Source organism: Myotis daubentonii, chromosome 20 (genome assembly GCF_963259705.1).
Source record: "Myotis daubentonii chromosome 20, mMyoDau2.1, whole genome shotgun sequence".
Taxonomy (NCBI): domain Eukaryota; kingdom Metazoa; phylum Chordata; class Mammalia; order Chiroptera; family Vespertilionidae; genus Myotis; species Myotis daubentonii.
This window is the reverse complement of record NC_081859.1, coordinates 6,350,860-6,377,065: the sequence shown is the minus strand read 5'-3', so window position 1 is coordinate 6,377,065 and position 26,206 is coordinate 6,350,860. Positions and strand designations below refer to the sequence as shown.

At 47.1% G+C, this 26,206-nt stretch overlaps 1 protein-coding gene and 1 pseudogene across 1 annotated transcript in view; both read right to left on the bottom strand.

The window, feature by feature from the left end:
* TP53BP2 (tumor protein p53 binding protein 2) overlaps window positions 1-26,206 on the bottom strand; it is a 104,550-nt gene that overhangs the window by 50,508 nt on the left and 27,836 nt on the right. The gene's annotated exons all lie outside the window — the stretch shown is intronic.
* LOC132222456 (membrane cofactor protein-like) lies at window positions 23,018-25,634 on the bottom strand (annotated as a pseudogene).

Sequence of the window (26,206 nt, the reverse complement as noted above, 5' to 3'; positions counted from 1 at the left end):
GCGACCCTGGTGGCAGTAACAGCAGCAGCTACAGCCCTGCGGGTTCCCCAGCTGAAGTCTGTCCCTTTCGTTAGCGTGCTGAAGGCTGCACAGCTGACGTGTGCCATTCGGACAGGCTGATGTGTTCAACTGCCCGGGAGGGTTTCATCCTGGAATGACATGAGGACTGGGAGAGGTGTGGTCAGCTCTGGTACCTATTTTGGATCAGGTGTCCACTAACCAGTAGGTTTCCCCCACAAATTCCAGTCTGCCCGAAGCCCTCGGTGACCATCACAGGGTGACGTGGGGCCCAGGTACGTCTTGTGGTCTGAGCAACCCTGGCAAGGACACCCATGCATCTGAGGATAACTGACAGAACCTGTTGAACCAGGAGCCTGGCTGCTCCCAGTGGCCCGGTTGAGGGAGAGGCGGCCCCTCCTAGCCACACTCGGAAGCAGCAGGCAAGTTGACACTGTCATCTCTGGGGACATATGTATGCGTGGATTCGGAGAAGACAGCCTGTGAGAGCAGGATGCTGCTGAGATGTGCAGAATCGAACTGCACACGAAGCCAGGTGGTGAGCTGGGCCAGCGAACCACTACTGGTTGAATCTAAGGATGGCAAGAGATGTCTGCAGATCTTGGTGGGCTGTGATGATGTCAGTGGCTTCTTCCAGAGGATGCTAGCAGCTTAAGTCAGGAATCTGAAGTCAGTCTGAGAATAAGTTCTTTTTTTTTTAAATATATTTTATTGATTTTTTACAGCGAGGAAGGGAGAGAGATAGAGAGCTAGAAACATCAATGAGAGAGAAACATCGATCAGCCGCCTCCTGCACATCTCCTACTGGGGATGTGCCCGCAACCCAGGCACATGCCCCTGACCGGAATCGAACCCGGGACCCTTCAGTCCGCAAGCCGACGCTCTAGCCACTGAGCCAAACCGGTTTCGGCAGAGAATAAGTTCTTTTTTTTTTTTTTTTTAATATATATTTTATTGATTTTTTACAGAGAGGAAGGGAGAGAGATGGAGAGTTAGAAACATCGATGAGAGAGAAACATTGATCAGCTGCCTCCTGCACATCTCCCACTGGGGATATGCCCGCAACCCAGGCACATGCCCCTGACCGGAATCGAACCCGGGACCTTTCAGTCCGCAGGCCGACGCTCTATCCACTGAGCCAAACCGGTTTTGGCGAGAATAAGTTCTTAAAAAAAAAAAGTATAGGGTAATAATAAATGGAAGGGATTTTCAATAAGGTAGCAAAGAACCTCCCCAAGTGGGTTCATTCTTGGGAACCAAGAACTACAGGGCAGCGATGGATTGATTTGTCCAGAGATCAAAGAGCTTCTGAGTCTCTGTTACTAAGTGTTTCTCGGAGATAAGTGGGGGAAACTAGCCCCTATGACTAGAGGCAGCCTGAGCCCACTACCCCTTCCCCTGAAATAAGCCTGGTTGGTGTCTAAGAACATCGGTCCCGGAAAGGAAATAAAGCAGAGCGGCTAAAGCACGGAGTCAGCGTCGCACAGAACCACACGGGAAGCCATCCCTGCCACTTTTAAAATATATATATATATTTTTTTATTGATCTCAGAGGGGAAGGGAGAGGGAGAGAGAGAGAAACATCCATGATGAGAGAGAATCATGGATCGGCTGCCTCCTGCACGCCCCCCACTGGGGATGGAGTCCGAAACCTGGACATGTGCCCTTGGCTGGAATCAAACCCGGGACCCTTCAGTCTGAAGGCTGATGCTCTATCCACTGAGCAAACCGGCCAGGGCCATCCCTGCCACTTAACTCTCTAATGCGTGGCATTAGACAATTTACTTAAAATTTCTGGGAGCCTCAGTTTCCCCATCCGTAAAATGAGGAAACCAATATTTAGCTCTCAGGTTACTGTGAGAATTAAGGGAGATAGTATATGTAAAACATTTAGTTCAGAACCTGGACCACAGTAAGCATTTAACAAGAGTATCTACCATTACTTTTTGAAATACCTCTATTTTTTTTGACTTCAGAAAGGAAAGGAGGAGAGAGAGATAGAAATACTAATGATGAGAGAGAATCATTGGTCAGCTGCCTCCTGCACATCTCCTACTGGGGATATGCCTGCAACCAAGGTACATGCCTCTGACCGGAATCGAACCTGGGACCTTTCAGTCCGCAGGCCGACGCTCTATCCACTGAGCCAAACCGGTTTCGGCGGCATTAGACAATTTACTTAAATCTCTGGGAGCCTCAGTTTCCCCATCTGTAAAATGAGGAAACCAGTATTTAGCTCTCGGGTTACTGTGAGAATTAAGGGAGATAGTATATGTAAAACATTTAGTTGAGAACCTGGCCCATAGTAAGCATTTAACAAGAGTATCTACCATTATTTTTTGAAATACCTATATTTTTATTGACTTCAGAAAGGAAAGGAGAAGGAGAGAGAGAGAGATAGAAATACTAATGATGAGAGAGAATCATTGGTCAGCTGCCTCCTATGCGCCCCTCACTGGGGATGGAGCCTGCAACCCGGGTATGTGCCCTGACCAGGAACCGAACCTTGACCACCTGGTTCATAGATTGATGCTCAACCACTGAGCCACGCTGGTCGGGCTCTGACATTTCACACAGCATCCGAGTCGCCCCACCCCTCACTCAGGACCACCGGCTGTTGGTGTTGATTACACAGAGCAAACCCCCTGGGAAAGTCTGAATGTCTCGGGGGACCAAGTCTCCCCTGACACAAAGGCCCAGGACCCGGAGACCTTCTACGTGAGGCCTTCATTCCCCAGGCAACGTGGCTGTCTTGTCTTACCTCGGTCTTTGATTGCCATTCCTTCATGGTGTCATGCTTTCTCCAAGCCCACGTAGATGCCTCCTTAGCAGTTTTTGTCTTTAAACAGGGGTACAAATGCCTGCTTCTTTTACTTCACAGGGTTGCCGTGGGGGTCAGGCACTTTAACCTTTGTGAAGTGAGCACTCACAGAGAAACATGAGAGAGAGAGACTTTGGTCCAAATGACCGACTCAGCCCTCGAACCAGCAGCTGGAAAGAGGTGGGAATGGATGAAAGGGTGCTTTTCAGGAAAGAGCAAGTGAGTGAACAGGACTCAGTGAGGGAGTGGCCACCGGGCACAGCGCTGGGCAAGGGAAAGAAGTCAGAGCCTGGTTCCTATTGATCAAAATGGCCCAAGGCTAAGAGAGGATGTCCTGTACCAGGACCCACGCTGTTGTCAAGGTCGCGGAACGAGATCACCCAGCCGCCCCCTCCCTGGCCCTCGGAGCACAGGTACCCTGCCCAACAGAGGGACTGAGGGGCCGTGGCGAAGGCTGGCAGGTCTCCGGGTGCAGGTGCTGTCACTGCAAACGACTGCAACCGACTGCAACCCGGATGCTTCCAGCGGCAGTAGCAGAACTGCATGCTGAGGTCCCCTGGGGGCAACCACAGGTGGGCCCAGGCTCATCGCATGAGTCTCCTACAGGATGGACACTGAAGGAGGAAGGGGGTCTGACACAAGGCAGGTTGTCTGTTGCTGAGATCTGGGGACCACCTGGAAGGACCTGAGTGCAGCCCCAGCCAACAGCCGGCAAGAAGACAGCCTTCATTTCTCGAACTGCAGGAAACTGAATTCAGCCAACAACAAGACTCTCATAGCCAGAAGCAAAGATGAAACCTCAAGGCTTATCAAATGTCTTTCCTCCTAAAAAAAAAAAAAAAAAAAAAAGAACCAAAATGACCTCATTGGGTGCTCAAATAATAAGGGGACTTACTGGGCACTTTTATATTGTTTTATTAAATTCTTACAATTCCATCAAGTGGTAATTAGATCTCCATTTTACAGAGAAAAAAGCCAACCACTCAAAAAAGGGACAGTCACCTGGTGCCAGGGATGAAGGACTGGCCTTCGAGCCCAGGGCTGCTTGATTCCAAACCCCACTCTTTCTACTCTGCAACCCTGACCCGCCTGGGGGCTTGGTGGCTGAAGTGTGACAGCCACGCGGAGAAGACCAGTCAGCACTCTCCCCTTTGGGTCAGCGCCCCTCAATCTCTCACCTCACCCTTGGATACATGGGGTTTCCATGTGGATTTCCCAGATCAGAGGCAAATGGCTTTGCTCCATCATTTCGGATCAATACTAGTAAGTGAACTCTAGAACTAGTGTGCACAGTGGACACGACCTCCCAGCTCCACCCAGGTATTCTGTTTCCCGAGGTGACTCATTGTATCTGGTCCTCATCCATGGGCCAACCTGCCAACGACGCTGAAGGCATCCCTTCACTCTGGGCTGTATCTCTCCATCCCCTGGGGATTTCCACCTCAAAGACCTTCTGCTTCGATGTCCAGGGCGGGCTCGCGCTCTGGTACCTAGGCAGGGTTTGTGGGGGGACTGACTGGGGATCCCCACCGTGTGGTTTTTCTCAGGGGAAACATTCACCCATACACACAGCCCTGCAACATGGTGCCGTGCTGGGGGACATTCAACAGGAGCCCCTGAGCAAGGTCAGAGCGATCGGAGCTGACGAGTCACAAGGGCCCGGTTGGCCTGGCTCAATGGTTGAGCATAGGCCTATGAACCAGGAGGTCACGGTTTGATTCCCTGCCCGGGGTTGCAGGCTCAATCCTCAGTGGGGGGTGTGCAGGAGGCAGCCGATCAATGATTGATTCTCTCTCATCATTGATGTTGCTATCTCTCCCTTTCTTTCCTCTCTGAAATCAATAAAAATATACTGCATATACTGGTATATTTTTATTTTTTAAAAAATATTTTTATTGATTTCAGAGAGGGAGAGATAGAAACATCAATGATGAGGGAGAATCATTGATTGGCTGCCTCCTGCATGCCCCACACTGGGGATCGAGCCCACAACCCCGGCATGTGCCCTTGACTGGAACTGAACCTGGGACCATTCAGTCCACAGGCCGACGCTCTATCCACAGAGCCAAACCAGCTACGGCAATGCTGGTATATTTTTAAAGACTCTGCCTTAGCCAGTTTGGCTCAGTGGATAGAGCGTCAGCCTGTGGACTGAAGGGTCCCAGGTTCGATGCCAGTCAAGGGCACATGCCCAGGTTGTGGGCTCGATCCCCAGTAGGGGACGTGCAGGAGGCAGCTGATCAATGATTCTCTCTCATCATTGATGTTTCTATCTCTCTCTCTCCCTCTCCCTTCCTCTCTGAAATAAATATATATTTATATTTATTTTTTTAATTTTTTTAAAGACTCCCAAAGGAAGCAGTGGTCAAGAGAAATGTCCCTGGCGAAGCTGCCTGCTCCCTCTGGGTGAAAAGTCGGAGGGGAATACCAGGTGTGGTGGGGGTTGTGTGGACTCTAGAGTGTTTCATAAGCCCGCTTACCCCCTCTCCTAGCTACGGAGAGGGGAGCAGTCAGGGCTGCTGGGAAAAGGGTTCGTGTTGATTTCCCAACACAAAGAGCAGATTAGTCAACTTGGAAAAAATTCAGAGGAGCTGAAACCCTTCCCGAACTCCCGGTTTCATAAATCAGCTGAGACAGTAATCCGCCCTTCACATTCGGGAAAGCTGGCCTTGCATCACCGACCAGGCCCAGGGAAACAGCCCTTGATTGTGACTTCAGTCAGTGATAACCGGAGCCAGCTACAAAGGACCCTGTCCGAGAGGAGATGCGTGGGAAGGGAGAATGGGTTCAGGGAGAGGAGGGAGGCCAGTGGCACTTACATGCTGCCTGAGATCCTGCTTCTGGGGTCCCTGGACAAACAGCCCTGTCTCTGGAGAAATACCCCCCGATGAGGCGAACGGGTGGTTCAATAGGTTTTAGGGCAGTGGTTCTCCACCTTCAGGCCCTTTAAATACAGTTCCTCACGTGGTGACCCAACCATAACACTATTTTCGTTGCTACTTCATCACTGTCATGTTGCTACTGTGGTGAATCGTCATGTAAATATCTGATAGGCAGGATGGTCTTAGGCGACCCCTGTGAAAGGGTCGTTTGACTGCCAAAGGGGTCGCGACCCACAGGTTGAGAACCGTTGCTTTAGGGAGACATAGAGACGGCCTCCCAGAGCCGTGATGCTTCTGTTGTCCAAATTCCACGCCTAGGAAACAGCCTTCTGCTAATAACGACACAGCCGCCCGAGAGCCCCTCTATGAGAAAGGATGGCAGCTCTCCCCGAGGGCACGGACGGGAGGCCCTGGCATTCTGGTCACTTGGGAGGGAGACCTGACTGCGGATTCTGCTGGAGTTCGGATGGACCTGTCCATGTGGGAATATAGACCAAGAGCCGTAAAATCCTTCTTTGACCCTTTCCTTCTACTGTGGGGCCTAACGCTCTCACCTTCATATCAGTGCTATTTCTAATGATGGAAACATGAGAAACACATTGAAATATTGTTTTCCTTTCTAAAATACATGTGTAGACGACATTACGTACGTCACACATGTGACATAACATTGAATTAAAAGTGGAACACCACATGGAAGTCAAATGCTTGTTACAATTCTATAAAGCAGGGGTCCTCAAACTTTTTAAACGGGGCCAGTTCACTGTCCCTCAGACCGTTGGAGGGCCGGACTATAGTTTAAAAAAAAAAACTATGAACAAATTCCTATGCACACTGCACATATCTTATTTTGAAGTAAAAAAACAAAACGGGAACAAATACAATATTTGTATTTGCATGTGGCCCGCGGGCCGTAGTTTGAGGACCCCTGCTATAAAGTCCCTGTAGAGACATTATTAAGGGGAGGAAATACATTTCGAGGCGCGGGAACGGTTTCTAATGAAGTGTTCACCCCTCTGGCAGGCATTGCAGCAGAAGAAGGAGGACCCGTGGGCACAGTACTAGGTCAGGACTGGCAGAGGAAAGAATACCTAGGGTAGGATTACCGATGTCCCCCCACCTTTGGCACCCAGGGCAGTCCAACTGGCCCGCTAGACGTGGGCCACACGCACCCAAGGGAATACATGCCACCTGGTGGCTGGATCTGAACATTACAGCTCCGTTGATTCCTGGAGGTCAGACTTACTAATAAGAAAAACTAGGTAGCTGGCCGTTTTCGGTAAGCTTTTCATGCACCCAAAAGCATCTTACCTGGCTCCTGGCTTATGATTGCCATTTCCTGAAAACCCTCTTACTACCTCTCCATGTTTGCCAGGGTTCTCAGTCATGCCTTTTCTCACCCTCAATCAATATAATGTCTTTAGTATCATCTTTCCTCTGAAAACGTAACGTATCTTGAATGATCAAGACTCAGTCCTCGAGAAGGGGAAAGCCATCCCTTTACCCTGGGAACGCTCTCTAATTCTTCTCCAGAAACACAGCAATATATTTTATTATTAAGCATCAAAAGATAAATTCGCAAAGGTAACTCACATTCTGTGACACTGTCCTTTTTTTTTTTTGAATGGCTCATTCATTATAGAACACTATCCCCATCCCTTGATAATCCTTTGGGATATGTCTGGGCAATTAAAATAGCAGCATTTCCTTTCTCGTCTATCTGTGTTACTGGTATTATTCGTGTCCTTCAAGAGAGACCTGTCTGCTTGAAAGGACAGCCCCCCTCCACGTGAGAAGTCCTGATTTGAATGGAAAAGGTGAGGAAGGTTCTCTGGAAAGAAAATTCCGGAAGCCGACACTGACTCCCTTAGTTTTTGCTGATTACCCTTCCTGCTGACTTCTACTTCCTCGTTACTCAGCTGACGGTTCCTCATCTATTTGTCATGAGATTAAATGGGTCATAGCAGCCCAGCCGGTGTGACTCAGCGGTTGAGCACTGACCTATGAACTAGGAGGTCACGGTTCAATTCCCAGTTATGGCACATGCCCAGGTTGCGGGCTCCATCCCCAGTAGGGGGTGTGCAGGAGGCAGCCGATCAATGATTCTCATCATTGATGTTTCTATCTCTCTCTCCCTCTCCCTTCCTCTCTGAAATGAAAAAAAAAATTATTTTTTTTAAAAAATGGGTCAATTAAACACCAGTCCCTTCTCTTCTCGCCCACTTGAACCATCATGCTCGTGTAAAGGCCAGAGTATGAAACAGACTGGCAAGTACCAGTTACATAGGATGTGAAGTGGGGAAAGTGCTGGGGAGGGGGAGGGTCAGGGTCCGACTCCTCCTCCCAATTTTTAGGTTCATCATGGCTTTGACAAGTCCTCACTCTGCCACCCCATCCATCCTCACACCTGTCCACTCAAAGGTGGGGCCCCGCTCAGCGCTTCAGTCCATCTTCCCCCACCTGGACTCCGGTCTGGGCCTGATCAGGAAATGTTTCCAACCCTCTTTCCCTAAACCCACCTCGCCACAGCACCCCGACTGCTTGCTCTTTTTCAGACTCATGGATCTTTAGGAGATATACACAAAGAGAAATGTGAGAACAGAGACACAAAAGACTTCAGAAAATGGGTGGCATTCCTCTAAGAAACCCTCCCATTAACTGGGCGTCAACACGTTGGTTATTCTTTGTTCCCTTGGTTCTTGCTGTGCTTGTCCATGATCAAAACAGCAGAAAAGCCCTGGCCGGTTTGGCTCAGTGGATAGAGAGTTGGCCTGCGGACTGGAGGGTCCCGGGTTCGATTCCGGTCAAGGGCACGTGCCCAGGCTCAATCCTACCCCCAAGTGGGGGGCATGCGGGAGGCAGCTGATCAAGGATTCTCTCTCAACAGTGATGTTTCTATCTCTCTCCCTTCCTCTCTAACATCAATAAAAAAAAATATACATTTTAAAAAAACAGCAGAAAAGAGTTAACATCACCAGTAATGAGACAAGCTGACAACACGAGCTTCTCAGTAGTGTAACACACCAGGAAGGATGCTATCTTTGCCAAAAATGCACAACACGAATCTAATCATGAGAAAACACAAGACAAATCCAAACTGAGTGACATTGTACAAATGGCAAGGTCCTGAAAGATAAGAAAGACTGAGGAGTTGTTCCAGATGAAAGGAGACTGGAGGGTCATTTCAAGGGCATTTTTGAGACAAGCAGCAAAATTTGAATATGGACCGTATATCAGATGATAGTATTTATTATATCAAGGCTGAATTTCCTGAATTTTATAACTGAACTGTTGTTATACAAGAGACTGTCCTTGTTCTTAGGAGATATCTGCTCATGTATTTTTGAAGTAAAAAGGCGCAAATAGTTTAGGAGAAAAATACTAGCCAAAACCGGTTTGGCTCAGTGGATAGAGCGTCCGTCTGCGGACTGAAAGGTCCCAGGTTCGATTCTGGTCAAGGGCATGTACCTTGCTTGCAGGCATATCCCCAGTAGATGTGCGGGAGGCAGCTGATCGATGTTTCTCTCTCATCGATGTTTCTGACTCTCTATCTCTCTCCCTTCCTCTCTGTAAAAAAATCAACAAAATATATTTTAAAAAAAGAAAAGAAAAAGACTGTGAATATATATAAAGTCATAAAACAAATGTGACAAAATGTTAAAATTGAGGTCAAGGGAATGTGGGAGTTCTTCGTCCTGTTCTCGTCACTCTGCTGTAAGTTTGAAATTACTTCTAAAAAAGAAAACACAAAAATAGAATAACATTGAAGAATCAGGTCCTCCGCTGCTATTTCTGGATGGATTTTTCATGCAAGGAAGGGGGAGAGTTTACACGGAGCCCTTCTGGCACTTGCATTTTTAAGCTGAGCGGTCATGGGGATTAGATTGTTTGTCGATGTGGGCCTGGCAAGGTTATTCTCTTATCAGAAAGAAGGCAGGGATTTGCCTCATGGGTTCTCCTCACTAATCCTGCAGCACTCCACCCACTCAGTCCGTGGGATGGTTTGCTGTTCTCTGTTCACAAATAGTAATAGTTGATGAGTAGTAAGTGCTTATGTCTGAAGCATTGAACCAACCTCTTATTTATTGATTTCAGAGAGGAAGGGAGAGGGAGAGAGAGAGAGAAACACCAATGATGAGAGAGAATCATGGATCAGCTGCCTCCTGCACGCCCCCCACTGGGGATCGAGCCCGAAACATGGGCATGTGCTCTGACCAGGACTTGAACCGTGACCTCCTGGTTCAGAGGTCGACGCTCAACTGACTGAACCATACTGGCCGGGCGAGCTAACCCTTTAATAGCACTGGGACATTTAATTCCCATAACAATCATATGAGGTATGTACTATTACTATACCACTTTTACAAATGAAGAAACTGAGGCACAGAGAGGGTAAAGACATTTCACAAGGTCACAGAACTGCTCTAAGGACAAGCCAGGAATTCAAATCAGGTCTGTCTGACTCCAGCATCAATGCTCTTCACTACTGTGCTACTTAACCACGGAACCGTGGCTCTTGGGTGGACTCTGGTCTTTGGGGATAGGGTAGTCCTGGTGGGAAGAAGGCACATACCCAGGTTTGGATAGAGAGGGTACCAGGCAGACATACTAGTAAGCACATCAGATACCACATCAATCTGTCATCACAACCAGCCCACCGGCTCCTGCAGGCCAGAAGCCAGGGTGCATTGGAAGCAGTTCTTGAATGTTGAACCACAAGGTCAAAAAATGCCCTTCACAAGGTCATGTTTGGCCGCAGAGACCGAAGCACCAGGTCACACATGGGAAGGGTCCCGAACCCAGGGAGACAGCCTCACTGGGGGCTCCCCAGGGTCAGGGAGAGATCTTTCACTCACGAGGTGAACATGCCCCACGCACTCAGTGTGTGACAGGCACTGGGCCACAATGGGGCAGAGTCCCTGCCGGGAAGAGCTCTGAGAAACAAGACTCATACATCCGATGGCCAGCACCTCTGGTACAATCAGCACAGACTGGAGACAGGCCTCCGCGCGGGACCTGCAGACACGGTGCCACATGCCCTGCACAGCAAAACTGTGTACCTAGTAACGGGCACAAGCCTTCAGCTCGATAAGGTTATACTCAGCAGCACAGGGCTAACCCTGAATGTGGACCGTATGGGGTCGACACTCTAACCAACTGAGCTGCCTGGCCCGGGCTAGCATATAGTTGATAAACGGAGAAAAATATCCAGAAGGCATGTTTAAATGCAGTAAAATTGGATGCTTTGGGGGAATGAGACTAAAAGGTGGGACAGGAGTCTGCTGCCTTTAGTGCTATTTTTAAAAATCTCAGTGCAATAAGATGTTGACTTAAAAAATGCTAATGCATGCCCTGGCCGGTTTGGCTCAGTGGATAGAGCGTCGGCCTGAGGACTCAAGGGTCCCGGGTTTGATTCCGGTCAAGGGCATGTACCTTGGTTGCGGGCACATCCCCAGTAGGGAGTGTGCAGGAGGCAGCTGATTGATGTTTCTCTCTCATCGATGTTTCTAACTCTCTATCCCTCTCCTCTCCTCCCTGTAAAAAAAATCAATAAAATATATTTTAAAATAAAAAATAAAAATAAAAAACGCTAATGCAATGTAACTAGGCAGGTGTCATCCTTGGTATAGCGGCTTACTACCTATTGTCTAGGGCTGTACTAGGTTATATGGTAGCCACTAGCTGTATGTGACTTTTACATTTTAAAATAAGGTGAATGGAGAACATACAACTAAAGGATCAAAGAGGAGATCTCTGCTAAATCCAGGGATATGTGAAAGAGAATAGAAAAATTATATAAGGATACTGGAGTCAAAAAGTTGATATAGCCCAGCCAGTGTGGTTCAGTGGTTAAGCATCGACCTATGAACCAGGAGGTCACAGTTCTATTCTGGTCAGGGCACATGCTCTGGTTGCCAGCTCAGTCCTCATTAGGGGGTGTGCAGGAAGCAGCCAATCAGTGATTCTCTCTCCTCATTGATGTTTCTATTTCTCTCTCTTCATCTCCGAAATCAATATATATATATATTTAAAGTTTATAGAGGGTCTCCCAAAATTCACGCAAGATTTGTAATTCAATTCAATTGAACATCTTGCGTGAATTTTGGGACACCCTATATAAACACGGTGCACGAAATTCATGCACGGGTAGGGTCCCTAGGCCTGGTCGGTGATCAGGGCTGATCAGATTCCCCGCCTCTCTGCCTCCCCACCTCCTCCTTCCCTCCCTCCCTCAGCTGCCCCGCTGCTGGTCACCTGCCATGTTCCACGCCACCCCCTGTTGGTCAGCGCACGTCATAGCGAACAACCGAACTCCCGTTCTCTCGGTAGAACTCCTGAGGGGACACTTTGCATATTAGCCTTTTATATACATAGATAAACAGACAACCCTGGGACAGAACAGAATAAAGAAACCACGTGAACACAATGGATTCTGAGCCAAATCTTTTGAAAAGAGTAGCTCTGAGGAGAGCCTATTGTGTAAGCGCTAGGGAAGCAGAAGGGATGAAATCTGAGACAGAGAAGCGGGCGGATCCAGGGTGAACCTGGCTAGAAAGGCCCCAGTTACACTGGGGCGGGGGAATGCTGTTTCTCTGGGCTCCTGTTCTGGGTTCTTTGAGGCCTTCCTCTCTCATACCATCTAGCTCAGTGATGGCGAACCTTTTGAGCTCGGCGTGTCAGCATTTTGAAAAACCCTAACTGAACTCTGGTGCCGTGTCACCTATAGAAATTTTTTGATATTTGCAACCGTAGTAAAACAGAGACTTATATTTTTGATATTTATTTTATATATTTAAATGCCATTGAACAAAGAAAAATCAACCAAAAAAATGAGTTCGCGTGTCACCTCTGACACGCGTGTCATAGGTTCGCCATCACTGATCTAAAGTGTTAGGTATCTGATCCAAGAGACAAATTCACAGCTAATTCCTCTCCACAAATACCCGTTGTCTGTCACATGACTTTTTCCACAGCGCCTGAGCGTGTCTTCACTGTGAGCAGTTTATCAACCGAAGAAATATCCAAACCTGGGAGAATTTTTTGAGTATATTTGAGCCAAACTAACGACAATTGCTGGGAAACAAGTGCTGGGAAACAATCTCAATGGATGGAGACAATGCTCTGCAGGATGGTGGTTTTTTGTTTGTTTGTTTGTTGTTTTTTAATATATTTTATTGATTTTTTACAGAGAGGAATGGAGAGAGATAGAGAGTTAGAAACATTGATGAGAGAGAAACATCGATCAGCTGCCTCCTGCACATCTCCTACTGGGGATGTGCCCGCAACCAAGGTACATGCCCTTGACCGGAATCGAACCTGGGACCCTTCGGTTCGCAGGCTGACGCTCTATCCACTGAGCCAAACCGGTTTCGGCAGGATGGTGGTTTTACACCTTGTTTTACACATTACAGTCAAAGGAGGAGGCGCAAGGGGTTACAAGAAATACCTTGGTGATAGATTAGGGAGGTGGGAGAAAGCAACGGGGGGAAACCTCTGGGATTGGATACAAAGTAAAACAGACAGACATAATTATTTTACATTTGTGGGTATAGGACAGTGAGCAGCTAACCAACTGAGCTATGTGGCCAGGGCTGGACAAATCCTGACCCAGAGAAAAAGCATCATTTTTGCTGCAAAAGCAAGTTTGTGTGATAGGACTCCAGAGCTCTCTGTACTTCGGTTCCCTCATCTGTTCCTGCCATGCGTGGTTGTCCAAATGCCCGAGTGCTGGCTTTAAAGGTGTTTACTCCAAATATTCGGATGAGCGCCAAGGAAAATCTGAGTCCGGTTGAGCAGTACAGCCTGTCGCTGCCCCTTGAAGAATTCACTGAATCATTTCAAACCAACGGGCTCTGCAGATCATCACGGGGCTTAGTCCTTTATAGACGCAAGAAACAAGGGGATGAACCGAGCAGAAACCCAGTCCTGGAGGCCTTGCCTGAGTGTCTAAAATGGGTATGAGATGTTCTTTGGGGAGCGCCTTTAAAGAAAAGCAATTCCGTTTCCTGAAATAGTTCGGGCTTCAAGTGAAGCTGTTACGTAGGAGAGTTGAGTTAAATAACCTCTAAAAGTCTTTTCCAACCCGCCCCCCGCCCCCATTTCAAAGAGAATCAGGAAGGCTCCTAGGAGAAGGTTATTGTGTCCACGTCTTGCCAAAAATGTAAGAAAAGAAACTCCAGCTCGGCTCCAGAGGGACAATTCTACTTCCTAAAAATACAATGAGCCTCAGCGAGGAAAATGAAAAGGTTGCTAAAGCAGAAGGTTAGTCATTGTTTTCTGGTCTCCTTTCATCACTGTGTGATTTACTGTAATGGTAGCCTGTCATTTCGAACTGGGTGACTCAGTGGCCTGGTGGTGGGTTACAGGGCATTTTGTCCACAGTCACCCATCCGCCCAGGAAGAAGCTGGTGTTTAGTCACTGCAGAGACCTGTTCCCCACCGAATATTATTCTCCATCGTCACCTCCTGGCCCGCATCCAATCAGGAAGATGGTGCTTCCACCTTGACCTGCAGCAGAAGAGCAAGGAGAAGATGGAGCAGGACCCCCGATGAGGGTTGTGGCTCATTTCTGATGGCCAGACGTGAAAAGCCGTTTCGCATCCTCATTTGGCCCATCGGTTCCTAAAGCGGCAGCACGGAATTTATACTCATAACTGCCCTTGATCGCTCTTCCAAGAATGAAGTTGTCTTCCCCAATGGAAGTTGAAGGGAACGAATGAATTGGTGCTTGGGGCAGGAGTGCTCTCTCATTGCAAAGCACAATGAGTCTCACCAAGCACTCTTGTCCTTACGTGGTCAGTGAGGAAGATGACATCCTCAAAGCTGTGCTTTCATTGGGTCAGCAGAATCCACCAAGACTCGGATCCCCTCTCTGACCAGGTCTGGTCACAGCCACAAGTGACTTTCAAGCTCATGTCCACGCGATCTTAACTTCCTGATTTGCCCCCAGAAAGAGGTTCCCAGTGTTTGCCCCTGGGCCTGACCTTGTCTGCTTAGATTTGGGTTTTTTTGCCTGCCCTTTAACTTGTGACTTGTCCCCCTGGACTCCTGACCCATTTTTGACCTTTGGCAACAGCCTGCTCCTTAGGGATCTGCCTGCAGAGGTCCTTGGCTTCCACCAATTCTTAATTCTGATTGTTGGGCTCCTGGACCAGGCCAATCCATGCTGTCGGAAGGGGCGGGGCGGGGGGCAGAGATGTTCTTAACCGGAAACCATCAAGACCAGATCTGGTGATTAATGCAGACAGATGACCCAAGGGCTCAGGGACCATACGAATGTCCAAAGGCGGGGAGGGGTATGTGCAACCTGCGGTAAGGTTTAGATTTCATATATTATCTATACATGAGGTTTGTATAAGGAGAGGCAGACTTTTCAAATCTCAGTCACAAAACACGGAGTGTAGCCCTCAAAATGCACCCTGGATCACATGGCAAAAGATATGCAGTCACAGAACTGCTGGTGGGCCCAGTGTCACTCAAGCCCTGAGGACAGCAAGCGAGGCGTCCACTGAAGACCAAGAAGTGCAGGAGACGTGGAAATTCTGGGGACGTCTTTATCACTTACAAACACAAAGGCATGGTGTGCAAAATTGCTTCCACTCCGTGGGGAGACTATTACTCTACATGTTCAGATGTGTCAGGGCGTTTTAAGAGCAGTTTGAACATATAATACTTTAAACAATAAAGAATTTAATTTTTTAAAGCAGTTTGGACAATGAAAGGCTCCTGTAGAAGACCAGAGGAATGCTAGGCGGGGAGTCAGAAGGTTTGGCTAGAGAACGTACTCAGGCCCTCATCAGCTGGCTCTCAATTCCTTCCTCTGAAAAAAAGTGAGGAAGGTGATTCTAAATCGCCTGTTTAGCCCTTCCCGCTCTGAATGAGTCCTTGACCTTGAGATGGAATCACAAGCCTGGAAAGGCTCTTAGAAGTTACTTAATTCAGTGTCTAACCCTTCAGGGACATGGAGGACAGCCTCTTCTGGCCCAGCTCATGCCCTTTCCACACAATTCTTTTCAGGATAAGATCTTCAACGGCCACCCTCCTCTCTCTACTCTCTACCATGAGTCCCAATGCCAGCCTCCTAGACAGCATCATCCAAATTGAATGCTGTGCCCACACGACAGCTCTGTATATCCCCCCCTCCTGTGTTCTCTTTCTCCAGCAAAGCATCGTTGGTTGCCTCGCACATTCCTCCCAGGCTGAGGTTTCAAGTCCCCTCTCCACCCATTCACTCTTGTCTGGCTCTGCCCTGTGCTGTCGTCATCCTTCTGAAACCCGGCATTTACTTTTGCTTCCTCCCAAGACTCCAATAAATCAACATAATAGATCTTTTTTTTTTAAAGCACAAACTCACAAATATAAAGAGAGTGGAGAGGTCATTGTCGTAATAAAATTTCAGAATCTGAAAAGCTGGTGGACAAGAGGTAACTAACTTAGCACATGAGTAAGCCAGTCCCCAGACCAGCAATGGGCAAAAGCCAAGAAACTATGTGATGGGTTCCCTCAAAGTCCTTCGAGGCTCAGGAACTGATGGCTTGAGGTTCTACTGGAAGTGAAGAGGAAGGTGGGCCAAAACAGGTGGGCTGGATGAAGAAATTTCTCGGAAAGTGGGGCAAACTAACAGAAAGGAGGGAAACTGGAGTGTGGAGACAAGAAAAAGGATCATTCCAGAATGTCAAATATTCAAATGACAAGAGTTCTATAAAGGAAGAATAAGAAAACACTGAGGGGAGAAAGTCATCAAAGAAATAATTCAAGAAAATTTTCTGAGCCCTAACCGGTTTGGCTCAATGGATAGAGCGTCGGCCTGCGGACTGAAGGGTCCCAGGTTCAATTCTGGTCAAGGGCATGTACCTTGGTTGTGGGCACATCCCCAGTAGGAGGTGTGCAGGAGGCAGCTGATCGATGTTTCTCTCTCATCGATGTTTCTAACTCTCTATCCCTCTTCCTTCCTCTCTGTAAAAAATAAATATTTAAATTTTTTTTTTCTGAGAACTGAAAGACATAAGTTTTCAGATGGACAAGAACAACCCAACACCCACCACAATATCTGAAAATAGAACTGGGTCACACCAAAGAACTAGATTGTCCTCGTCCAGAAGATACCACAGGCCTGTTTAGTGACTAGACTCTCCTGAAGAAATTCTAAGAAAGCAATAACTGCTAAGACCATGGCCATGTCACACCAGGGGTGTGCCTCAGAGGAACCGTGTCCCTGTCCCCCAGACAGGGCCTCCCTGATGAATTCTATTCTCACTGCACCCTCCTTCTTCCCTGTCTTGACAAACATTTTGCTCTGGGCAACAGAAGAGCTGCAAATGAGAGTCCCTGAGTCCTGGCCAGTGTGGCTCAGTTGGTGGAACATTTCATCCCATGCACCGAAAGGTCGCCGGTTCGATTCCTGGTCAGGGCACATACCCAGCTTGCCGACTACATCCCCAGTAGAGGGCATGCAGAAGACAGCCAATCAATGTTTCTCTCTCATGGATGTTTCTCTCTCTCCCTCTCCTTCTCTCTCTCTCAAATCAATAAAAACATATTTTAAAAAAATCAGAGTCCCCCAGACTGAGAGTCCCTTTCCATCCTTCTAATCAAGGTCACAGGAAAGGGAGAGACAGACAGACAACCAGGGAGGGAGAGGGCAATTGAAACAGATAGTCAATGGGAATGAAACACTTCTGTTCAATTTACTATTATGACCAATAAATACCACTTACAATAATTTTATTCAACAAATATTTATTCAGCTGCTACCATGTGTAGGCACCATACTGGGCACCGGTGAAACAGTGATGCCAACATTGCCCTAATCCTCAATAGGCCCATCTGTTGAGCATCTGCCTACTTCACTGTGTACATGTTCTGAATATGGCCCTAAGAAATGGAGGACAAGGAGAGGGTGCAGGATAGGATGTCCAAGTGGCCAGGGTACTCTGCTGGGTGACACAGCTCCCTTGAACTGTATTCTGGGCAGCTCATCGCCATGTATCCTGTAGTCTCTTGTCACATCAGCCCTTTTCCATGGGGCACTTGGGCCCTACTCAAATGATGAGTGATAAAATTTAGCAGAGACTCGCCAAGCGAGGGCCAAGGGCAGCCAAAAAACCCAAACTTTTCTTTTTTTAAAAAATTGGTTTGAGAAAGAGAGGAAGGGAGAAAGAGAGAAATATTGATTTTTTTGTTCTACTTAGTTATGCATTCATTGGTTGATTCTTGTATGTGCCTTTGAATCTGAGATAAATCAAAATTACAGTCCCCCTGACTGTCTGTGGTCCCAAAATAATAACATCTTGAATATTTTCCATAAACTCCCTTTTAAAAAAAGCACAATTTTATCTCTTATTTTTGCTATGCTGGTGTCTGAAGCTACATCTTGACCTGGGAGAATAGGATAATCATGCGAGCATGTGGTTGCCACCGTTCCTCCCGGAACAGATATGCAAACAGGGTAACCTTGGTAACTCCCCAGGTTGTATCCCTTTAAATCCTTGTGTTTGTATTTGCTGAGCCAGAGCTTCTGAGGGCTGACGCGCCTGCGTTCTTTGCCAAGTAAACGCTTTCTTTCCTTTTTTAGATGCTTCTGTCTCAGTCTTCCTTTAATAGTAACAATAGCCGAAACCGGTTTGGCTTGGTGGATAGAGCGTCGGCCTGTGGACTGAAGGGTCCCAGGTTCGATTCCGGTCAAGGGCATGTACCGTGGTTGCGGGCGCATCCCCAGTGGGGGATGTGCGGGAGGCAGCTGGTCGATGTTTCTCTCTCATCGATGTTTCTAACTATCTCTCTCCCTTCCTCTCTGTAAAAAGTCAATAAAATGTATTTAAAAAAAAAAAAAAAAAAAAATAGTAACAATAGAACCCGCTTCCTGGAGCTTTTGTGTGGATTAAGTGAGTTAATATTTATAAAGCACATAGCACAGGGCTGGGCTTTTGTGGGATGAGGAAGTGGACTAGTATGAGAAGGCTTCCCAGAGCAGAGCAGACGTCACCCGGTCCAGAAAAATGAGTAGGATTTAGAGGGAATGGGAATGGCATGAGGTAAGAGCGGTGCAGCTGAAGGACACGGAGTAGCCTCACTGGAATGAACAAAGGATTTGCTTTGAGTGTGGCAGAGAGGTAGCACGACTGGAGGACCCATGTGAATTGCACACTGAAGGGCCTGGTCTTCTTGGTGAAGATAATAGTTAGGGAGAGGTTCGTGGTGATGACATGACTTGGCCACGACTCTGCTGTAAGAAGCCCTTTCTTCCAAAAGTGCCTTTGGGAGCCACGGCCCCTGAGAGTCCTGAATCGCTGTGTGAAGTTTCACTTCATTTTGCAAGCTGCCTGCTGCCTTTGCTGAAAATCACCATGGCTTTCTGTCCGCTCCCTCCAACCCGTGTGATGTCAGTGGCCGCTCTCTCCTGGCGATGGGCTCAGAGGTGGCAATGGAACGCGTCTTGTAACTTCATTACAGAAGCCACAATGAGCTTCTCCAGCGTGTCCTAAGAGCATTGTTCTCCTGCCCATCCTATATAATAAAAGGGTAATATGCAAATTGACCCTAACAGCAGAACAACTGGGAATGACTGACACTATGACACACACTGACCACCAGGGGGCAGACGCTCAATGCCGGAGCTGCCCCTGGTGGTCAGTGCGCTCCCACAGGGGGAGCTCTGCGTAGCCACAAGCCAGGCTGACGGGTGCCAGCACAGCAGTGGTGACAAGAGCCTCTCCCGCCTCCTCAGCAGCACTAAGGATGTCCGACTGCAGCTTAGGCCTGCTCCCCGCTGGCAAGTGGACATCCCCCAAGGGCTCCCGGGCTACCAGAGGGATGTTTGACTGCCTGCTTAGGCCCGATCCCCCGGGGAGCAGGCCTAAGCCAGCAGGTGGACATCCCCCGAGGGGTCCCAGACTGCGAGAGGGCACAGGCCGGGCTGAGGGACCCCCCCCACCCCCAGTGCACAAATTTTTGTGCACTGGGCCTCTAGTCTTACTATATGTGAGGTCAAACCACTGCAGCTCATCATGCAGTTTCTACAAGCATGCTATAAGCTAGACAGCGTCCATTTCCAGGCTGGTTCTAGAACTGCTCTGCCACTCATCATAACAAACCAAGAAGCTGAATTCATTTATGGACCAGCCTAGAAAGCATGACTAACGCTCCTGTAAACGCTGAGGCTGAAGCTTAACTCCCTTTTGCTTCTGCATCTTGTTTTCTCGTCTCTGAAATTCTATGCTTCCTTCTTAATCTGATTTTCTAATTTAAAAAAAATCAATACATTATGTGCAGGAAACAAAGAGCTTTTACAATCTTCTGCCGGTTAAAAGCTTTGCCTCTCGAAATCTTTGACTCTACCTAAATGTTCTCCTCCTTGATGTTTTTCTGTCCCTGCAAAGTACACAAGTGCTCTGGCCAGGTAGCTCCGTTGGTTAGAGTGTCATCCCAATACACCCAGGTTGCATCCCTGGTCAGGAAGCCTGAGAAGAAAGCATACAAGAGGCAACCAATGAACGCGTAAATAAGTGGAACAACAAACCTCTCTCTCTCCCTCTCTCTCTCTCTCTCTCTCTCTCATGAATAAATTTTTAAAAAGAGAGAAGTGCATAAGCTCTGTCGCTATGCTTTAAGGGATGTAACTATCTACAGCAATTCCGATTTACTTGGTGACGAGATGAAATCGTTTCATCGGCATGGCACAGGGAAAGGAACATTGAGTTCTTGTCCTGACCTTGACACGAGCTCATTACATGCTCCTGAGCAACACATCTACACTCATTAAGCTTGACTTTTCTCATTTGTAAAGTAAGTTTGTGAACTGAGCTAAAAATACCCAAAGTCCTTGATAGCATTTAAAATTCCATAATCTACGATCTCATGAGCACATCATTAATCAAGATGTGGTAAGACAAGTCGCTGCATTCTGTGGGCTATGCTGGGATAGAAAGTTTCTCCAACATTCCCCGCCTCCTGGCGTCATGCCCTTGTGGAATTCTCTTTCCCTAAAGCGTGGGCTGAACCTCACGACTTGCTTCTAACCAACAGCATGCGGGAAAGGTAATGGGGTGGCACTCTGTGATCAGGTGTCATACTGCAGTACAATCTGACACTAACCACCCGGCGTGAGTGCCGTCTCCGTGGACGTGCCGGTACAACCCCCACTAAGATTGCCTGCACGGCAGATGCCAGCCACAAGTCTGGAAGTCCCCAAGCCACCGGCACCTCTAAGCAACTGGCTAGGGGTTCACAGAGAATTCTCACCATCCTCTCAGGTTCAGTCTCCACTAGAGAACAGCTCACGGAACTCAGGAAAGTACTACATCTACAATGGGCGTTTTACTGTAAAGCAGTGGTTCTCAACCTTCCTAACGCCGCGACCCTTTCATACAGTTCCTCATGTTGTGCTGACCCCCAACCATAAAATTATTTTCGTGGCTACTTCATAACTGTCATTTTGCTACTGTTATGAATCGTCATGTAAATATCTGATATGCAGGATGTATTTTCATTGTTACAAATTGAACATAATTAAAGCACAGTGATTAATCACAAAAACAATATGTAATTATATATGTGTTTTCCGATGGTCTTAGGCGACCCCTGTGAAAGGGTCGTTCGACTCCCAAAGGGGTCGAGACCCACGGGTTGAGAACCACTGCTGCAAAGGATACAAATTAGGACCGGCCAAACGAAGAGACACAAAGAGCAAAGATGGGGAGGCTCGCAAATGCAGAGTTTCCATGTCTTCTCCCCGTGGAATCAAGACATCAACCTCCTGGCACATCAGTGTGTGCATCAGCCTGGAAGCTCACCTGAGCTTCTGTGTCCAGGATTTTTATTGGGGTTCTATTACCTATGCACGGTTGATGTAATGACTGGTCCCGAGATGTGACTGAACTCAGTCTCCAGCCCCTTCCTCTCACCATAGGACGAGCTGATTCCAACCTTCTAATACCAAGGCTGGTCTTTCTGATTTCCCATCCTGAGTCATCTCATCAACAAAAACCCAGGTGTGGTTGAGCAGTCAACCATGAATCACAAAGACACTCCAATAACTCAAGAAATGTGAAGGATTTAGAGGCTGTCTACCAGGAACTAGGAGCAAAGACCAGACAAATTTCTTACATTAGGTTACAAAAGATTGTGGCTTTCATCTTGCTGGTAGAATGACTCTCTTGCTGGCTTTGATGAAGCAAGTGGCAAAGCACAGCCCTTGAAGATCTGAATCCCATCAACAACAATGTGGGTGAGGACGGAAGCTGATTCTTCCCCAGTCGAGTCTTCAGATAACACCCTAGATTGCAGCCTCCTCAGAAATCCTGAAGCAGAGGACCCCGCTAAGCCCTTCCCAGATTCCGGACTCACAGTAACTATGAAATAATAAATGTGTGCTGTTTTCATTTGCTTAATTTGTCGCACAGTAATCCACACTGACTATATTATGACTAAAAGATAGTGATGTCCTAAATACAGAGAACCCAGGAGATTAAATCAAATAAATCAATTTCCTATAGTAATACTAATTAAATGAAAAAATAATATGGAACGCCCGCCCTCCCAGACTCCAGAACCTGTGCATTAAAACACTACATTACACTGCCTCCGATAAAAACTCACAGGATAATTGTCCAAGATTCCTTACTATCTAAGGAATTTCTCCCCTCAAGTTCTTTACTATTATTTCATTATATGTCGTCATTTCTAAAGAGGATATAAAATGTCTCAATAATTTTACAATGCGCTATAATAAAGTTAAGTAAGACAATCAGAATGAAGAGATTATAAAGGTAAAAAAGGTAGAAGGAAGCTAGCTAAGTGGGCTTATTGGCTGGGTAGAGATGGGAGCCACAAATTCTGAACTCCAAATGTTCAAGATTCCAGGACAGAGGGGAGAAAAAAACATGATCAATTTCATGATTCCCAGGGCTCTCAGAAAATTAAAGCAATTAGTTAGTTGCTCAGAAAAAGAACAACAATTCCTGGTTGAAACCAGAGAGAAATTTTTTTTCCTGTAGGCTCACACAAAGGAAATACTGTGTGATATAGTCATCAATAGTCACAAAAACATCTACAGGGGACGAAAACAATGTCACCCAGCTTCCTGGTGATGGTTCAACACATGTACAGAGTTTACAGTAACTAGAGGAACGAATGCAATGTCTAGTTTCTCTCTCTCTTTTTTTCCACTCTCAACATTTTTTTACTCCTACTTTTTGATATCTTCTCCTTGGTGGCTTGAGCATTAGTGAAAAAGCTGTAAAATCTTGGGTTGAAAATGAAGACCAAGTACACAATCACTATGAAAATGAGCATTATCACAAAGAGGAGGAGGAGGAAGAAGAAAACGGGGATGTAGCTCCCTAAATAAACCAACTGCTTCCGTCATTTTGACAAATGAATCTTCCTTCGTAGATGTACACTGGACCTTCTGCTATTCCACGAGTCAAAATTTTTTTAAAATATATTTTATTGATTTATTTTTTACAGAGAGGAAGGGAGAGGGACAGAGAGTTAGAAACATCGATCAGCTGCCTCCTGCGCACCCCCTACTGGGGATGTGCCCGCAACCAAGGTACATGCCCTTGACTGGAATCGAACCTGGGACCCTTCGGTTCGCAGGCTGACGCTCCATCCACTGAGCCAAACCGGTTAGGGCCCACTAGTCAAATTTTAAATGCGCTTTGAGGACACAGTAGATTCCAACACTTAGACCTTCTCCTTTTGCAGTTGCAATATGACACTTTACGTTTCTTTGCTGTGAAGTCTAAATCCTACAACACTACCCTCAACAGCCCAGTTGGGAACGTCCTTCCTTGTGTAATTATTTAAATTCTTTGGCTAAATGATTTGAACACTCATTACTTCCTGGGTCTCAATGACCTTATAAATGAAGCTATTATACGATTATGGAAGAACTATTAAAAATAATAGCAGGAAGCCAAGGGATATAAAACAAAGACGCGAGTAATCGCTTGGTCTGTGATCCTTAAATGCTTGGTTTCCATAAAAGGCCAAACACTTGAAGTGAGGCAGGATGCGGCAGAACACTGTACAACTTCTTCCCAACATGGCCTTTGGCAGGTCAATGCCAACGGTTAGCCATCTAACTTCCACTTGACTGTTAGAATAGACAAGTGATTCTCAAGCATAAGGACCCCCTGCCCAATGAGGGGGTCTTCTCAGGACCTGGAAAAGTGAACTAAGTAAGCTGAAATCATATTATAATGTTATATTATTTCATATTAGGGAAAAAAGAAAACTATCCTATATAATAAAAGGCTTCATATGCAAATTGTCTCCTCGGGAGTTCGACCGCCCACTATGACATGCGCTGACCGCCAGAGGGCGGCATGAAATGAAGGAAGGCCCTGGCAGGCAGCCGGGGAAAGGAAGACCCTGATCAGCCCTGATCTCCGGCCAGGCCTAGGGACCCTACCCGTGCACGAATTTCGTGCACCAGGCCTCTAGTTTTTATTACAAAAACTTCTGAAAGTTTTGCTCAGTAAGATTTCTGGGATGCAGAGAATACAAAGCAGCAGCGATTGTCAAAGTCATGAGAACGCAGGGACATGGGGCACGGCTCTCTCTGGACATAGCCTGTACCTCAGAACAGGACTCAGGTTCCTATCATCAGCAAAGAGGGCCTGCACTGAAAAGTTGAGAAACATGGTACCAGACAGTGGACCGTATCTGACTGACCTTTCTCTCCCCAGGGCTTATGATTCCATTTACGCAAAACACTGGGACAAAAAAAAAAAATCGGATGATGAGAGAGTGCATGGATCAGTGGCTGCCTGGAGCAAGGAGTATGAGGAGTGGGGACTGACTGGGAAAGGGCACCAGGGAACCTTTCGGGGAGATGAAAATGATCTGTGTCTTGATTGTGTCGTGGTTGCACAAGGACATTCATTCCACATAACTTTTCAGATTGTATCATTAGCATGTGCACACTTCCCTGCAGGTACATTGTACGTCTATAAAACTGATTTTAGAAGGAAACTTAACATGTTCAAGTTCTTTTTCCTTTCTCATCTGCCTCTCATTTCTTTTTTAAATCTTTTTTTGTTGTATTACAGATGCCCCTCTTTGCTGGCATAGGCCTGACACCTGTAACACAGCTTGGCCTCTCGGGCACCCAAGGGCACCCAAGTACTATTAGCTTCACAGACAAGTTTGCGGCTGCCTTCAAGGTCATAACCCTGGTTGCGTGCAAATTTAACCTCTGCTGTGTAGTAATTTTTTTTTTTTTCCCCAAATCCTGACACAAGGGTTTCCGTGAGCGAGTGACGGAGAGTCGCATTTGACCACTTCACACTCAGGAGGGTCACTACTCCGTACGTTTGGCCCGGAACAAATCAGCCTGCTCTCTCCGACAAGTGACCATTCCTCTGGTCCATTGGAAGGTTTGCCACTGTACGTTACTATCTCATTATATTCAAGTGTATCCCTGTGGCTATTGCTGGATGCTCCATTTGGTATTTGTTGAGGTGGTTGATGCAAAATCTTCCCACAGCGTCGGGGTTCGTCACGCCAAGCCACATCATTTCCAGAAAGTTCACAATATAGAACTGGCGATCCAAGGAAGTAATAACCCTCATTACAAGAACAGTGAGCCTCTGAACCAAACTGGAAACTTCCATCTAGCCTCGATTTAGGCATAAAGCATTTACCGAATGCTTTATAAACAACCCTGGGGTGGAAGAACTGAAGAAATAACTTCAAAGGATTTTGCCATGTGCAACAGTGATAGGTCACATGACCAATCGTTGACTTGCCCGGAAAGAGGGAAAGGATGGCTCTGCTAGTTGTGGACATGAACTTCTCATACAAATCTCATACATGGGAGGAGGTGCCCATGTATTATCAGGCTGACAAACGGTAGAGGCGGGACGAACAGGAGGAACAATACGCCTGTATCCTAGGCGACACTCATGTTCTACTGTGAACCCAGCATTAAAAGGGGGTGCAGGCTCTAACCAGTTTGGCTCAGCGGATAGAGCATCGGCCTGGGGACTCAAGGGTCCCAGGTTCCATTCCGGTCAAGGGCATGTACCTTGGTTGCGGGCACATCCCCAGTAGGGGGCGTGCAAGAGGCAGCTGGTGGATGTTTCTCTCTCATCGATGTTTCTAACTCTCTATCCCTCTCCCCTCTTCTCTGTAAAAAATCAATAAAATATATTTTTTAAAAAAAATGGGGGTGCGGGATTACCCTGGGGTTTCCTAGATTCCTATCTTGGTGTGTCATCATCACAGGCATCGGTGGATGTGGGTCATCAGAGCACTAGAGTCACCAAAAGGATCAAGAGAAGGGACGGAGAGGAGGTGCCGTTGGAGGCCCGCAAGGGGCCGTCATTCTGCGGGAGATGAGCGGGAATCCGCAGGCCAGCCAAGCATTGGTTTTCATAACTAAAATAAAGCAACCATTTGTTTTGAAATTTTCTCTATTAAAAAAAGAATGTGTAGGGAATATAAGGGCACAGAGCCAATGTACATAAACAGAGGACAA